A 16,310-nucleotide genomic window follows, 5' to 3' on the forward strand; every position below is an offset into this window, starting at 1 on the left:
GCAGAAACTGTTAGTTCAAAAATTAATTTACCATTAATTAATGAAGTTAATAATTCTGAATTAATTTAGTCTTTGAATTCCCCGGTAGACCAGTCTGGTTGAACAGTGAGACACGGGCCTGGGGACATGCATGGATGGTCTTAGTATTATTTCACCGAGGGCAGAGTTGTGTCGAAAATGGGAAATTGTGGTTGATGGAGGATTTAATAGGTAGCAAGTTTAAAACAAACAAAAGGAAGTATTTCTTCATACAACACACAGTATACCTGTGGAACTCCTTGCCACAGGATGTTGTGAAGACCAGGACTTTAACAGAGTTCACAAAAGAGTTAGATAGGTCTATCAATAGCTATTAGCCAGGATGGAAAGTGATGATGTCCCTAGCCTCTGTTAGAAGCTGGGTATGGGTGACAACGGAGAGATCACTTGGTCTATCCATAGCCTCTGGGGTGCCAGGTATTGACACTGTTGGAGGACAGAATACCGAGCTAGATGGATCTTTGGTCTGACCCAGTATGGGCATTCTTATGTTCTTATGGCACTGAAATTAGTTTTCATTTCAGTTAGGAATTAAACTTGAAAATTACAAAATTGACTATGAAATTGTGAAACAGAATTGGGGGGTCGATCAAAATTTTTTTTTGTTATTTTATATTTTATAATTCGAAATTTTAAACATTATAAACAAATGTCAATGAAAATCAAAGTGTTTTTATTTTTACATTGATGAAATAAAGCTTTTTTGATGTTGAAATTTTTACCTTTCCCTGCTTCAGAATGAAACTTCACCATAGAGAACTGCAATACTTCAACAGAATATGGTTCCATCAACATTTCTCCCAACCAGTTATAGCTTTCGGAGCTACCACTTCTAAACTTGAGGTGATCGAGCCAGTTCATGTGTTAACAGGGACTTTTCAGCATCAATGGACTAATTTTGCATCAGATTCAGAAGGGAATTGCTGTCATTTGGAAAAAAAGCTCACTATACGGACAGATGACCTGACAAAGTTTCATTAAAAAAAAAAAAGAGGGAAATATGGGGAGGCCTCAGCTGGAGTATTGTATTGAATTTTGGATGCCACGCTTTAGGTGCCACACTCCACAAATGGGAGGGAGCCCAGAAGAGAACAATATGGACGATAAAAGGTTTAGAAAACTCAACATACATGGAAAAGTTTAAAAAACCAGCGGGTTTAGTCATGAGAATCAAGATTAAATGGGGGACCTGACAACCTTCAAATATCTTATGAAGAGAATGGTGGTCAACTGTTCTCTATGTCCGCAAAAGGTAGGATAAGAAGTGATCAGCTTAATCTGCAGCAGGGAGATTTAGAAAGCTCTTCCTAATGTCTACTCTAACGATAAGTTTCAATAAGCACTGGACTAGGCTTCCAGGGGAGGTTATGGATTCTCTGTCATAGGAGGTTTTTAAGAACAGGTTAGACACGTATCAGGGATGTGCCAGTCTAGTCCATGTCCCTGCCGCAATGTAGAAGAGATGGACTAGATGACCTCTCAAGGTCCTTTCCAGACCTTACATTTCTGTGATTCTATTGCTGAATGAATGAGAGAGAAAGTGTCGGTGCAGTGTGTTTTGGAGCCAGGAACAGAAAGGCAAGGCATGGGTAGGGAGGGTGGAAGTCTCCAAAGTATAATGAGAAGGAAAGTACTGAAGTGTTCTCAGGTAATGATAAGTATCAGAGGGGTAGCTGTGTTAGTCTGAGATAATGACGGGTCAGATGAGTAGACCGTACTGCAGAAGGCAAACAGGAGCTTTCTTTCATCCAGTCCAGCTCTGTACCAACTGCTGCCTACTGGATACATACATGTAGTGCTTTATCTAGGCTAGCTCTAAAAGCTCAAGTGATGGTGCTCACACCATTTCTCTTGGGTCCCTGGCTCCAATGCACGATCGAAGAGAGGGCTAGCCAAAAGGGAGACATAAGGAGTATTTCTGCAATGGCAGGAGGAAGGAAAAAAATAGTGCCTGAGAGGTTTCTGCATGAGGACGTAGGCAATGGGAGGGGAGACCAAGGGTGTCAACATGGGAAAGATAGTTCTGGAGAGAGGAGGCAGTGGGCGTGTGTAGGGAGCAGTGTCTGTACCTGGGGAGATGGGAGCAGAAGGAACAGTTCTGCTCTAGGCGAGAGGCAATGAAGAAGGGTGTGTACGTGAATGGATTTCTCATTACAGTCTCTTGCCAGCAGTGGCTACACGACTGTACCCCTCGTTGCTATACAACCATACACTATTGACTCGAAATGAAGCTATGCCAGTTGACACTAGCGGAGGGTCTGGTGTCTGGTTTGATGTGTCGCAGCACAGTTAGTATCAGGGAAGGGAGAAGCCTTGTCTAGCTTTAAAGTGTTGTGCTGAAACCGGAGTGGACACCCCTGAAATAGTTAAATTACTTCCTCCTGAGATTACAAGGGAAATAAGGGCTCTCAGTGCCTCTCAGGATCAGGGTATTATAGAGCTAGGTATAGTCAGATCAGAACAGGCGTTATGAGGCTGTTGTCACATAAAAACACAGGTTCATGGAGCGACTCCTATTTCCCCACAAGCTCAAATGTTTTGTTTAACAGCAGAAGTTTCCTGTGAGTGACAACCATATTGGCAGGTCACAGGACCTGCTGTTGGGTTATATCATTGTTATGAAATTCATGCTGCTAAGGAACTTTGAGCTGTACCCCATACTGGGAAATGGCCAAATAATCTGTGACTCAAAACATCTCTCCTCATGGATCATTGAGAACACAAGAGATTTGAATTGACCTGGTGGGCTAAACACAAACATGTCAATTTCTCACCAGCATCAGCACATTTGTTTTAACTATCCTGGGAGAGAAATAAGGGCCAATGAGTAACATTTACTGGGTGGACACATTGTTTCCCAGATATTTCATTTCCTAATTGTATTACTAATTGAATACAAATATGCCCTGGAATTGAAAATGGATATGAAGAACAGTGGGCCAGATTCTGATCTCAGTTATACCTGTGTACATTTAGAGTCACTCCAGTGAAGCCAATTAAATGACTCCAGATTTCTACTGGTACCACTGAGAGGAAAATCTGGTCCATTATCTTGAGAGATGTTTATCCAAACACTACACAAACAACTTAAATGACTCATGTGAGAATGAATCAGGAAAGAACAAAAGGAAACTCTCCTCTCTCAGTTTACACTGAGGTGAAAGTACAATGCATGTCATTAAATGTTTACCATTCACTGAAACAACTATCTTAACTCATTTTGTCCAGACCTCTCCATCTGTCAAGGACCAAATGTGGGACAAAGATATTTTATTGCTACCAGAATCACAATAATGTATGGGTTGATCCTTTTTAGGTAAATTACTACAGTAAATACTGTTTTATCTGCCATACTGGGTGCATGGGGTGGTGGTGGTGGTGCCGGTAAGTAAAAAATGCTGGTTAAATGAGAGGGAAGAGGTAGGGATGCAGAAGGGGGTACAGGGCATGGGCTTTGGAAGGAAGTTCGAGTGTTGGAGGGGACTCAAGAAGCGGGATGGGATACACAAAGGGACTTGGGATGCTGGATCTGGGAGGCACTCACCTTGGGGGGCACTCACCTCGGGTGACCTGTCTCTATTCCTCCTAGATGGAGGTGTGGCAGGCAGCTCCGAGGGCTGCCCCTACCTTGCCATGAGTGCTGGCTCTGCAGCTCTCATTGGCAGGGAACCACAGCGCTTGGGAGCTGTGGGGGCAGCACCTGCATGTGAAAGCAGCATGCAAAGTTGCCTGCCACGCCTCTACCTAGCAGCAGCCAGGACAGATCTCCACCTGAAGGGAGCCTGACGAGGTGACACCCCAAGACTTGCTCCTGCACCCAAACTCCCTCTCAAAGCCTGCTCCTCACCCATACCCTAGCTCCCATCCCACATCTTCTCCCACACACTCCAAACCACTCCAAACCCGCCAAGGTGAGTGCCTCCCAGGGACATGTCGCCATTTCCAGAGAGCCACACTGAGCCAGGTAAGGAGCCTGCTGGCCCCACACCAACTGGATTATAAACTGGATTTTCTCTGAAGATTAGAAATACGGGTTTTCTTGACTTTCTGGTTGGTACAGGGACAGATAACACAGTTTTTACTGTATCTTAATAACTGAAGCCTCATGCTCATTTATTTCTGATAGAAATTATTATCCACAGTAAAACTGAAGGGGAGACAAATTTGGGTGGAATGTAGGTAATGTCGGGACTAACATTAATGTCCCTCCTTGAAATAAGGGGTGTTTGAGAAATATGATGACGGAACTGTCATATGCGAAGACGAGGATATAACACAAGGTTACAATAGCAAACTAAGCAATGTGGAGTAAATGTGGACCCCACTGTTGTAATCTCGTCCATAAAAAGAAATGGAATTAGAAATAATGAGAAACAGAGCTCTAATAATAAATGTCTTTTCTTCCAGAACTGCCGTCAGTCAGTGAAGAAACATTGCTGGAACACACAAAATGGACAGGGCCTAGAATCTATTTGTAATCTATCTGAGTGGAATGTACTGGACATGAGAGAGACTTAGGGCTGCATTTGTTATTCTTTTTAAATCATTGTGCCTAAATTAAGGAAACCCACTACATTCACACATTGTTTCTTCTGGGAGGAATTTGTTCAAAAATTTTAAATTTTCGCAAAATTCTGCATATTTCATTTGTCAAAAATAACACAATATAGTAAAAGCTCTGTTATCCAGCATACTGGGGAAATAGAAGATGCCGGTTAATCAAATATTCTGGTTATCTGAAGGTTACACTTTACCAACGGAATACCAATTTTCAAAGAATTAGAATGCAATCAAATGAATAAAGTATAAATGAGCATACAGAGTGGTTGGTTTCTTGAAGCACATAGGTGTATGCAGGTAAAGTTTTCTAGCAAGCAGATTATTTTATGACACTAAATATTACTATGAGCAGTGTATGGCGTACACCCAGATCACTAAAAATACACTTAACACTAAAACTGTAGTGAACATAATTTAATCTTTTTTTGATGACTCAGAAGGTACTTCAGGATTTTCCAGTGTCTTGGGGTTATCTTTGTCAACATCAATTATCACTGTAGATATAGAAGGTATAGGACAGTGGTCCCCAACCTTTCGGGGCTGCTGGGCGCCATGGGGCAGGGCCACTCACGCGCGCGCGCCCGGATGTGGGGTCGCCCACATGCCCGGGACCGGCACCACACATGTGCCGCACGCCCGGGCAGGGGTCACCTACATGCCCTGCACCTGGGGCCAGCACCGCACATATGCCGTACACCCAGGGCAGGGGCCGCCCATGTGCCCAGGGCCAGCACTGCACATATGCCACGTGCTTGGGGTAGGGCTGGCCCAGATGATTTAGTGGGAGCACATAAATGCCCTGACGGGCACAATAGCACCACGGGCACCACGTTGGGAACCACTGGTGTAGGAGATTGGGCTGAATCTGTAATGGCCCTATGACACACCGTGGAAGGTGATTTTTTTGAATAAATCTCTGATGTCAACTTGCTTACTTGGCTTCTGCCTCTTTTGCCTCAAAGTAGAGTACAGAATATGCAATTGTGTAATGTGCTGGGCAGTATATTAGTCCCAGGTACCAGACTGAAGATTTGTACTGGGAGAGGTCAGAATTACTAGTTTACAGAGTGCCAGATAGCACAGCTTTTAGTGTATCATCATATCACTTTCAATTATTTCAGTACTTTTAGTAAAAATACCTGTCAACAAGCATGTCTGTAACAAAAATAAATAAACAAATAAAAAAGTGTAAGGAATTTTTTTGGACAAATAGTTACCGTATTAGGCATACAGAGAACTTTGAGTAAAAATTCAACTAAGCTACAATAAAGAAAATGTATGTTTTGCACTCCCCAAAAGCAGGACAAAAGTTTGGGGGACATCACTATAATGGAGGAGCTGAGGGTGCGGGAAGTAACTGCTGGGAAAAAGCTTGGGAATGAAGTTGCTGTGTGTGAGTGGGAGAGGTAGGGAACAGGTGGGGAGTTGGGGGAGAGAAGGATGGTTAGAAAACTGGGGATCCTTCCCCAGGCAGACCCTGACTGACCTTTAGCCTCTTCCATTCAGTCAGGGATATCTTTTCCCCTTCCCATATGTCTCTGAACCCTCTCCCCCACCATCCCCATGTGTCCCTGCACCCTCACTCCCATTCAGCCACTGCCCCAATCTCTTCCTCCACTAGCTCTTCTGTAGCCCAATGTGTGTGACCTCTCAGCAGCCCCATGTGCCCTTCTCTGTCTGTGTCCCCCATAGTCTGTGCTTCTTCACCTGATCCCCCAGGCATGTCACTGTGAGGAACACAGCCTCTCTACCCTTTCTGCTGCTGGCTGCTATTGTTGATGAGCTTCTATCCTGGTGTCACAGCATCCCCTGGTGGGCAAAAGGCATAACTGCAGTGCTTGTCCAGCAGAATGTAGTTTCTACAGAGAAAAAAAATCTGGAGAGGACATGAGTTCTCTGCGTGTGCAATGGCGCAAAATTCCTTCAGGAGTAACACATAGACACACAAACAGTAAAGATCACCACAAAGTTTCAGTTACCTTTTTTTGTGGGGAAGAGAGTAAGATAGAAAGAAAAGAGTCCAAATCAAAACCTCAGCTGCAAGGGTATGTCTAAACTGCAGGGCAAAACTAGAATTAAGATACGCAACTTCAGCTATGTCAGTTGCGTAGCTGAAGTTGAAAAAGTTTAATTCGGCTTTTGGTGCTATCTACACAGCAGGAAGTCGATGGAAGAACACTCTTTCTTCAATTTCCCTTACTGCTTGTGAAAGAAGGGTTATAGAAGTCAGAATAAGAAGTCTTCCATCTCAACATTATTTTGAAATAATGGCTTGCTGTGCAGACATGCGTTTTGTTATTTCGAAATAATGTCAGTTATTCCGAAATAATGCTGCTGTGAAGATGTACCCTAAGAGTCCTAATCTAAATGGCTGTGTCTACACTGGGCCACTTATTCTGGAAAACAACGCTCTACTGTACAAAATCAGCCGCTATTCTGGAAAAGCTACATTGCTCCCGCTTGGGCATAAGTCCTTATGCCAGAACACTGTTCCGGAAAAGGGCCAGTGTAGACAGCCCAGTAGTCTTTAAAATGACGATCGGGGTTCTTTTCCGGAAAAGCACATCTACATTGGCCACAGATGCTTTTCCGGAAAAAGGGCTTTTCCGGAAAAGCAGCCTGCCAATGTAGACGCTCTTTTTCCGGAAATACTTATAACGAAAACTATTCTGTTTTAAGCATTTCTGGAAATTCATGCCAGTGTAGACACCACCACAGTGAACTCCAGGGCTGGTCCCCTCTCTTTAATGCATTGAGCTGACTGCCTGAAGCAAGAACATCTATGGACTTTTTAGGACATTCAGAGCCTGGAACGAACAGTAGCTCAGACCATTGCTCGATTTTGTATTTATCCAGAATTTAAATCAAATATTTAAATCAAGTAAACCACATACTCCTTAGAGCATGATTTCTAATGCATCTGGCAGGTTTTATGTTCTCCTTTAAGCTAACTAGATTCTCTGGCTTTCAAATAACCATTTGGATAACCATAAAGATTTGGTGAGACTTGCCCTTGTCTGCTCATTATGTTGCTAAGTGGTGGATTTCATCCTTTAGCTCTGTCAATCCAGCTCATTCTGGGAACATGAATTCTTCTAGAAAAGTTAAACACAATGTAGAGGGGAATTGAATATTTCAGAGGAAGTTTAAATGCTTCTGAATGGGCAAGGTATGACTGGCTTGTCAGTGTGGGCTTTGGTTGAGCACATGGATAACCATTTACTGAGCGAAGGACCGGTGCCCACTGCATATGACTGAACACCAGGACTCTAATCCTAGCTCTGATTCAGCTTCCGTGTGTGACCCTGAGCAAGTCACTTAGCCCTGGTCTACATTAGGGAGTTATTTTGAAATAACTTCCATTATTTTGAACTAACAAGTGGTATGTCCACACTACCAAGTCCATTATTTTGAAATAAGGGGCAGGTTATTTCAAAATAATAAATCCTGCTTTTTATGAAGAATAACACTTACTTTGAAATAAATAAGTGGTAGTGTGGATGCTCCACTGTTACTGTTTTGAAATAACTGCTCCCTAGAGTCGTTCAAAGTAATTACTCCCCAGTGCTTCAAGGTAGTGCGTCTACATTAAGGGAGCCTGCCTCCTTCTAATTTTGAGGCTTCCCTGTAATAGGGACAAGCTATTTTAAAATAGTTATTTTAGGAGTTATGATTTTGAAATAAGTTATTTTGAAATATTTTCCTAGTGTAGACATGCCCTTACATTTATCTATTTGCAAAACTTATTCTCATCTATCTCATAGGTAGAGGTCTGAGGCTAAATTAATTTCTGTCGGAAAGAGGCTTGGATGGAAGGGATACAGAAAGGTAAAGTGTTATTTTGCTCAGGACAGATGTATTTGTCAGTTGGGTACCTATGTGCTGCTGAACCAAGGTTGCATGAAAATCAACATATGTCTCCTCTAGATTGTGCTCCTCACTTTCCCTGGTGGAGAACATACTTTTTCACTTAACCAGACCCAACACCACCCATATTTTCTTAACTCCTAAAATGAATCACTGGCCAAAGTAATAGGTGTTTCAATGCATGCAGTGATGGATACATAATGGAGACAAAAGTCATTACACTCATAACCATGTTTCAAATGTCCAGATGGATAATACTTATGTCATGTGAGCAGTACAGTGGCCAGATCAATGGTTCCAGGATGACATGGCTGGACCTCAAGACTTTTTTAAGGTCTCTTCCAGCCCAATATAACATACGTTATTTTGCTAAGATTCTATCTTATAAATATGGGCAAGTAAACCTCTAACCAGATGCTTGAGCAGGCTATAAAGAATCCTTATATGTGGACAAAGTTAGAACAACATAGGGTGTCTGATTCATTCACAATGTTAAATTATCCCCAAGCGGAGTTGGTCAAATAACTGACTCACAAATATTTTAGTTTCTTATTTAAAAAATCACCAGATTAAATGCTTGATTCCATCCCGTTTCTAGGACTACACAAGCATGTGCTTGATTTCTGTCTTGAATTAGGGCCTTTATAAATACAACTGCTGCATTCAGGTCACTGTTATTTTGTTGTCATGTGATTATTCAGATGTACCATGTCTGTGAAACTCTCTCAGATTATTGTATTAATGATTATTTGTCTAAAAATACATACCAGAAGAGTTTAAAAAAACATTTGCTTGCATTAAATGTCTGGTTTTAACAGTGTTATTTATCCAAAGAGAGAACAAAAGCAACATCTTGAGAGCTGGCTGTTCACTAACTACAAAGAACAGATAGCTGAAAAAAATTTGTCCAAACTATTTGGTGAATACATATGAATAAACTCTTCAGTAGAACAATTCCTTGGAGTAATGGCTCCTCAGTAAGTAACAACCTCGAGATCAAGTGCTTAGTTTCTCTCATTTTATGTAGCAACGAAACAGTCGTGATAATGTAAACTGGTAGCATACTTTTGTAACTCACACACCTACAGAGTGTGGTGCACTGTCCCCTCTAATGGCACTGAGACCATTTACAGAGAGAAGAACGAGTCTGCTCTACAGCCTTAACTGAGCGGTTGCTTGCTTTTAGTTCATGTGGAAGAGGTTCAAGCCCTGAGGTCCCAGGTTCCATTCCACCCGCAGATGATCAGGGTCTGCCAGCGTAACACCTTCTCCAGCCAAATACAATCAATAGCAATGATGGGAACACAGCCTACTTCCATGGAAGAATGCACTTTGAAAAAGAATTGGATCTGGCAAATTCTAACCACAGCTAATTAGACAGCCACACTAGGGGAGATAATACCTTTTATTGGACCAACTTCTGCTGGTGAGAAAAACTCAGCTATCATAACACTACAGATAGCCACAGGTAAGTCCTTGTCTCTCTTTTTTAAAAAGCAATCAAATTAAATGCCTGATGACTGTGTTAAGTAAACTTTGGTTGTAAATGCCATATAAATGCAAATCAGACACATTAGTATAATGGTAAGATTTTGCAGGTATAGTCACAAAAAGAAAAAAGGTCAGAAAATGCTGAAGTTCAGGTTCCAACAGCATCATTAAACTTGGCCCATTGCCATAGGTATCTTCTATGCCTTTGTTTCTGGATAAAGTGTAATACTATTTCTGCCACACACTGTGATCCGTTATACGTGTGACGTGCAACACAGCCAAGTTAGCACTGCTCTTGGAATCTAAACTTTGGTATTTATTGTCCTTTTTTGGAGTCCAGCTGCACAGCCATAACAATTTCATTAATATAATTTGGGGCATCTGACAAAAATTAAGGAACTACATATTGTAAGAGAGTAATTAAGACAATTATTCAGCTCATTACCATAAGCAAAGTGTCAGTAGCTAAAGCTGTTGCCATATGTCAAGAAACCTTGTAAGCAGGCTTCATGTACTGTGTGGCAGAGGCCTTCAAGGTAGCGCCTGCAGATAAAGCTCATCGTTATTAGAAGACACCTCTCCTGCCCAATGTTACAGTGTCAGTTCTGCTTAGGGATGTTAAAAATTGTGTAATAAGGTAACTGTGCAACTTCTGAAAATCCCAGCCATTGCACAGTTACCTGCACTGCGGGCTCTGCAGTATATACAGTTTAGCTGTACACTGCAGAGTCTGCAGCAAAGCCTCTCCGGGCATAGAGTTGTAATATAATGTGTTTTCCAAGCCATTTCCTTAACTTTCTAGATATCGTGTGTGTGCAACTTTGAATTTTATTTGCAACCTCTCCAGTTTCACTTGATCATACAGGATTTAATTTGGATGACATCTTTTTTATAGTATTTATTATTGTTTTGGCCCCATTCCTAATGCAACAACAACATCAGTCTCCTGCACAACATTTCAGTCTTGGAAAAGAAACACACACATCCCCCCAACACCCTTCTGTATCCACTTAAATTGCCTCATGATAATGAATGTAAAAAGATTTGATCAGCAGTTTTTTAGCCTTCTCCTATTTTATATGAAAGAAATGAGGGAAAACCTAAAGCCTGAGAGGAAGTTTTCACTATGTAGAAAACAAGCCATGAAACCTTTAACTCAATATTTACACACATTATGTTAACCCTGCAGAAAGTATTTAAGATTTAGCACTGCTTACTTTTACAGTCTCAAGACAGAAATTTTCTGAGATTTATTTACACTTAATAAACCTGACCTTGAGGGAAAATTAGATCTCTACTCTGTTTTTGTTACCTTTATATACTGATGTTTATAGACCAACTATGAATTTTTCAGTGTGTTTATAAAAACCTTTAGACTTTTCAACACACATAAGGTGTGATTCACATGACAATGTATAGTATTCTCCCATCCCCTAGACTTCAAGGTTGTTACATGTTATATCACTGGCCCAAAATAGCATCTCTGAAGTGACGAAAGCATCTCAACATGCCTGGTATATGAAATTATGTTTTGACTCTACACCAGCCCTGTAGTGGTTAAGGTGACTCCAAAGGGGCCAATTAACCTTACAGGCCGCACCTGAGGGAAAGGTGGAGACTGAATTGGTGATGAAGCCCAGGACGGCAGGGGCAAGCCAGCTTGTATACAGCCAGAAAGGTGAGAACATGAGGGGGCCACAGGGAGGGAGTCTGCAGTTGTACAGAGAGGCGTGTAGGCGGCATGCAGGGGTGAAGAAAATCCCTGGGATCCCCTCTGTGATGAAAGAGGTTTACCCAGAGGAGTTTGGGGGAAGTAAACATGTGGAACGCAGCCCAAGCAGCCCTGGAAAAGAGTGGTGAGGGTTGAGACCTGTGTAGATTGTTTGGTCCCTGGGGTGGGACCTGGAATAGCAGGCAGGCCCAGGTTCTGCCACCCACATGCGAAGTGGGAATTGACACAGAGGCCTACCAGGGACTGTGTATGGACTTGGAACCAGGTGTGGATGGTCCCAAATGACTTTCATACCCCAAAAGAGGAAAAACTATACAGTGACCTGGCTTTAGGGCTGAGTCACAAAGAGAAACCCCCCAAATCCAGGAAAGGAAGCTGAGCTGTAGGATGAATAAGTGATGGAAGGGTCCAGATCCAGCCACAAGGAGGAGTCCTGGTGGAGTGAAACCCACTACCCACAGCCATCCGAAACTGGCCCAACCCACCAAATACACCAGCCATTTCCCAAAGAAGTTTCTTCTGCCCCCCCTCACAACAAGTGTTGTCAAGTCATGTGGGGGGCAGGGAAAGGAGACAGCCACACATGGCTCCAAGTTGAGTCGCAGAGTCGAACAAATCTTAATTCGCCATTCAGCAATTCCACCAGCTTTAGATTTGTCTTCCAGCAGGGGAATGGGAACAAAGTGGTGAGAAACCCCTCTGAGGAAATAAAAGAAATCTTTTTTAAAATGGACAAGCTATTTAGATTCCTGGATTCCCATGCCAGATGGGGTCACTGTGATCATCTAGGTTACATCACATAGGACACGGACCATAGGACTTTTCCAAAATAATTTCTTTTGAACTAGAGCATATATATTTTAAATCCAACTGTTATTTTAAAAATTCCCAGTAATGAAGAATCAATCAAGTCTTGGTAAACTGTTCCAATTGTTAATTATCCTCATTTTTGCCTCATTCAACCATCTGAATTTGTCTACCTTCAGCTTCTAGACACTGGATTGTGTTATACTTTGAAGAGCCAAATACTAGTTGTCCACGTAGGTACATACAGCCTACTCAAGTCATACCTTAACTTTCTCTTTTTTAGCTAAATAGATATGACCTCTGCGATATTACAGGTTGCACCTCTATAAACTGGGACTCTGTGTTCCATTAATATCCGTGGTCTGGCAGGACCATGGATGTACCAAGATCAGAAAGTCCTGGCATGCTGCGGGGTGGTGGTGGTATAGGGGTTGGAAGCCTGGTGCGATGCATGGCGGGAGGTCCAGGAGGCCGGCTCAATGTGTGTGGGGGGAGGGAATGGGAGCCTGGTGCATGACCCGAGTGGGCTGCCAGGGAAGCTGGTAGGGTAGCAAGGCAAAGGGTGGGGCCAGAAATGACTTATCTTGGTCTGGCAAAATCTTTCATCCAGTCAGGTCCAGAAGGTGCTGAAACAGGGAGGTCCAACCTATGTCACTATAGGGCAGGGGTGGGGAACCTATGGCCCAGGAGCCGGATGCAGCCCTCGGCTTGCCTGGATCCGGTCCCCAAGGCTTAGAGCTCCCCTCCAGCATTGGAGAGCATGTGTTGATGCTCCAGCCTGCCACTGTCCTACCATGGGGCTGGAACACTCAAAATCTGCCAGCCTGGGCCCCCCCTTAGGCTCTGGCATTCAAGTGTAATGTGGGGAGTGTCTTTCTCCTCCTCAGTTGGAGGCCACGTCAGAGAAGGTTTGTTTTTATCTTTTTTGCTTCTCACTTGTGTGCGACCCTCAACTGATTTTCTGTGGGTCAGAGGCCAAAAAAGGAAACCCCAAAAAAGTTCCCTACTCCTGCTATAGGACATGGTTATTAATGCATTAATCAGTCTTGTGGCTCTTCATTGAACCCTCCCCAATTTATCAGCCTCCTTCTTGAATGGCAGACGTCAGAACTGGACACAGTATCCTAGGCACAGTCATACTAGCACCAAATACAGGGCAACATGACCTTTCTAATTCTATTTTCTCCTGCTACCCTGTTTATGCCTCTAAGGATTGCACCATCCGTTTTGACTACAGTGTTGCACTAGGAGCTCAGGTTCAGATGATTATCCACCAACACACCTACATATTTTCCTGACTCATAGCTTTCCTGGATGGAGGCAGAGCTCAGTCGTGTTTTCATAGCTTTTAAGGTGAGATGGAATTATTATTATAATTTGGCTTCTGGTGGAACACAGGCCAAAGAATTTTACCCAAAGATTCCGAAATGAAGTCCAATAACTTGTTGTGGAACTGAACATCTCTCATGGAAAGACATTCAGTCTTGGTTTAGAGATGCCCTGTGATGGAGAATTCTCCACATTCCTTGGCAATTTGTTCCAATACTCAGTGAGCAAGATTCAGAAAAGGGCAACAAAATTATTAGGGGTTTGGAACGGGTCCCATATGAACAGAGATTAAAAAGATGGGAGTTCTCATCGTAAAAAAGAGGAGTCTGGGGGGGGGGGGGGATTATGATAGAGATCTACAAAGTCATGACTGGTGTGAAAAGAGTGAATAAGGAAAAGTTAAGAACATAAGAATGGCCGTACTGGGTCAGACCAAAGGTCCATCTAGCCCAGTATCCTGTCTGCCAACAGTGGCCAGTGCCAGGTGACCCAGAGAGGGGTGGACCGAAGACAATGATCAAGCAATTTGTCTCCTGCAATCCTTCTCCAGTCTTTGACAAACATAGGTCAGGAGCACTATTCCTTATCACCTGGATAATAGCCTTTTATGGACCTAACCTCCATGAATTTATCTAGCTCTTTTAAAACCTTTGTTATAGTCCTAGCCTTCACAGCCTCTTCTTGCAGGGAGTTCCACAGGTTGACTGTGCGCTGTGTGAAGAAGAACTTTATTTTATTAGCTTTAAACTTGCTACCCATTAATTTCATTTGAGCTGTGTCTAGACTACACCTCTCTGTCAACAGAGATATATATATTAGGCACGTCAAAATTGCTAATGAAGCATGGGTTTAAATATCCTGTGCCTTATTAGCATAAACATGGCCACCACTTTTTTTCAAAATGGAGCTTTTTCGGAAAAATCTCGGCAGTCTAGTCGCGGATCTGTCATAAATAAACCCTTTTTTGATAGATCTTGTATTCCTCAAAACATGAGGTTTACAGGATCTGTCAAAAAGGGTTTATTTTCAACAGATCCACATCTAGACTGCCATTTTTTCGAAAAAGCTGCATTTAAAAAAAATGCCATGTTTATGCTAATGAAGCATGGGATATTTAAATCCCTATCTCATTAGCAATTTTCAATGTGCCTAATCTACATCCCTCTGTCGACAGAGAGGTGTAGTCTAGACGTAGCCTTGGTGTCCTCTAGTTCTTATATTATGGGAACGGTAAATAACTTTTTATTCACCCTCTCCACACCTCTCATGATTTTATATACCTCTATTATATCCCACCTCAGTCTCCTCTTTTCTAAACTGAAAAGTCCCAGTCTCTTTAGCCTCGCCTCATATGAGACCCATTCCATACCCCTAATCATTTTAGTTGCTCTTTTCTGAACCTTTTCTAATGCTAAAATATCTTTTTTGAGGTGAGGAGACCACATCTGTACACAGTATTCAAGATGTGGGCATACTATAGTTTTAATAGGGGCAGTAAGATATTCTTCATCTTATTTTTTATCTCTTTTTTAATAATTCCTAGCATCCTATTTGTTTTTTTGACTGCCGCTGTACACTGTGTGGACTTTTTTCAGAGAACTATCCATGATAGCTACAAGATCTCTTTACTGATTAGTTGTAGCTAAATTAGCCCCCGTCATATTGTATGTATAGTTCGGATTATGTTTTCCAATGTGCATTACTTTACACTTACCCACATTAAATATCATTTGCCATTTTATTGCCCAATCACTCAGTTTGGTGAGCTCTTTTTGAAGTTCTTCACAGTCTGCTTTTGTCTTGACTATCTTGATCTGTTCAGTATCGTCCACAAATTTTGCCACATCACTGCTTACCCCTTTCTCTAGATCATTTATGAATAGGTTGAATAGGATTGGTCCTAGTACTGACCGTTGGGGAACACCACTAGTTATACCTCTCCATTCTGAAAATTTACCATTTATTCCTACCCATTGTTTCCTGTCTTTTAACCAGTTCTCAATCCATGAAATGCGCTTCCCTCTTATCCCACAACAACCTAATTGACACAAGAGCCTTTGGTGAGGGACCTTGTCAAAAGCTTTCTGGAAATCTAAGTATACTATCTCTACTGGATCCCCCTTGTCCACATGTTTGTTAACCCCTTCAAAGAACTCTAAGGGTATGTCTACACTACCCTCCTAGTTCGAACTAGGAGGGTAATGTATGCATACCGCACTTGCTAATGAAGCCCGGGATTTGAATTTCCCGGGCTTCATTAGCATAAGCGGGGAGCCGCCATTTTTAAATCCCCGCTGCTTCGAACCCCGTGTAGCGCGGCTACACGGGGCTCGAACTAGGTAGTTCGGACTAGGGTGCCTATTCCGAACTACCGGTACACCTCGTTTCACGAGGAGTAACGGTAGTTCGGAATAGGACCCTAGTCCGAACTACCTAGTTCGAGCCCCGTGTAGCCGCGCTACACGGGGTTCGAAGCAGCGGGGAT

General features: G+C 42.5%; 1 long non-coding RNA gene across 4 annotated transcripts in view; it reads left to right on the forward strand.

The window, feature by feature from the left end:
• Positions 1-16,310, forward strand: part of LOC106732166 (uncharacterized) — a 60,994-nt gene that overhangs the window by 22,882 nt on the left and 21,802 nt on the right. For 2 of the 4 annotated variants that reach the window (XR_016349377.1, XR_016349376.1), the window contains exons 4-6: positions 8,364-8,427; positions 9,653-9,934; positions 11,504-13,849. This is a non-coding gene — a long non-coding RNA (uncharacterized LOC106732166). The remainder of the gene's footprint in view (positions 1-8,363; positions 8,428-9,652; positions 9,935-11,503; positions 13,850-16,310) is intronic. The other 2 variants (XR_016349375.1, XR_016349378.1) reach the window with 2 other exon arrangements.

The sequence above is a fragment of the Pelodiscus sinensis genome, chromosome 4, assembly GCF_052426305.1.
Source record: "Pelodiscus sinensis isolate ZL-2025 chromosome 4, ASM5242630v1, whole genome shotgun sequence".
Taxonomy (NCBI): Eukaryota; Metazoa; Chordata; order Testudines; family Trionychidae; genus Pelodiscus; species Pelodiscus sinensis.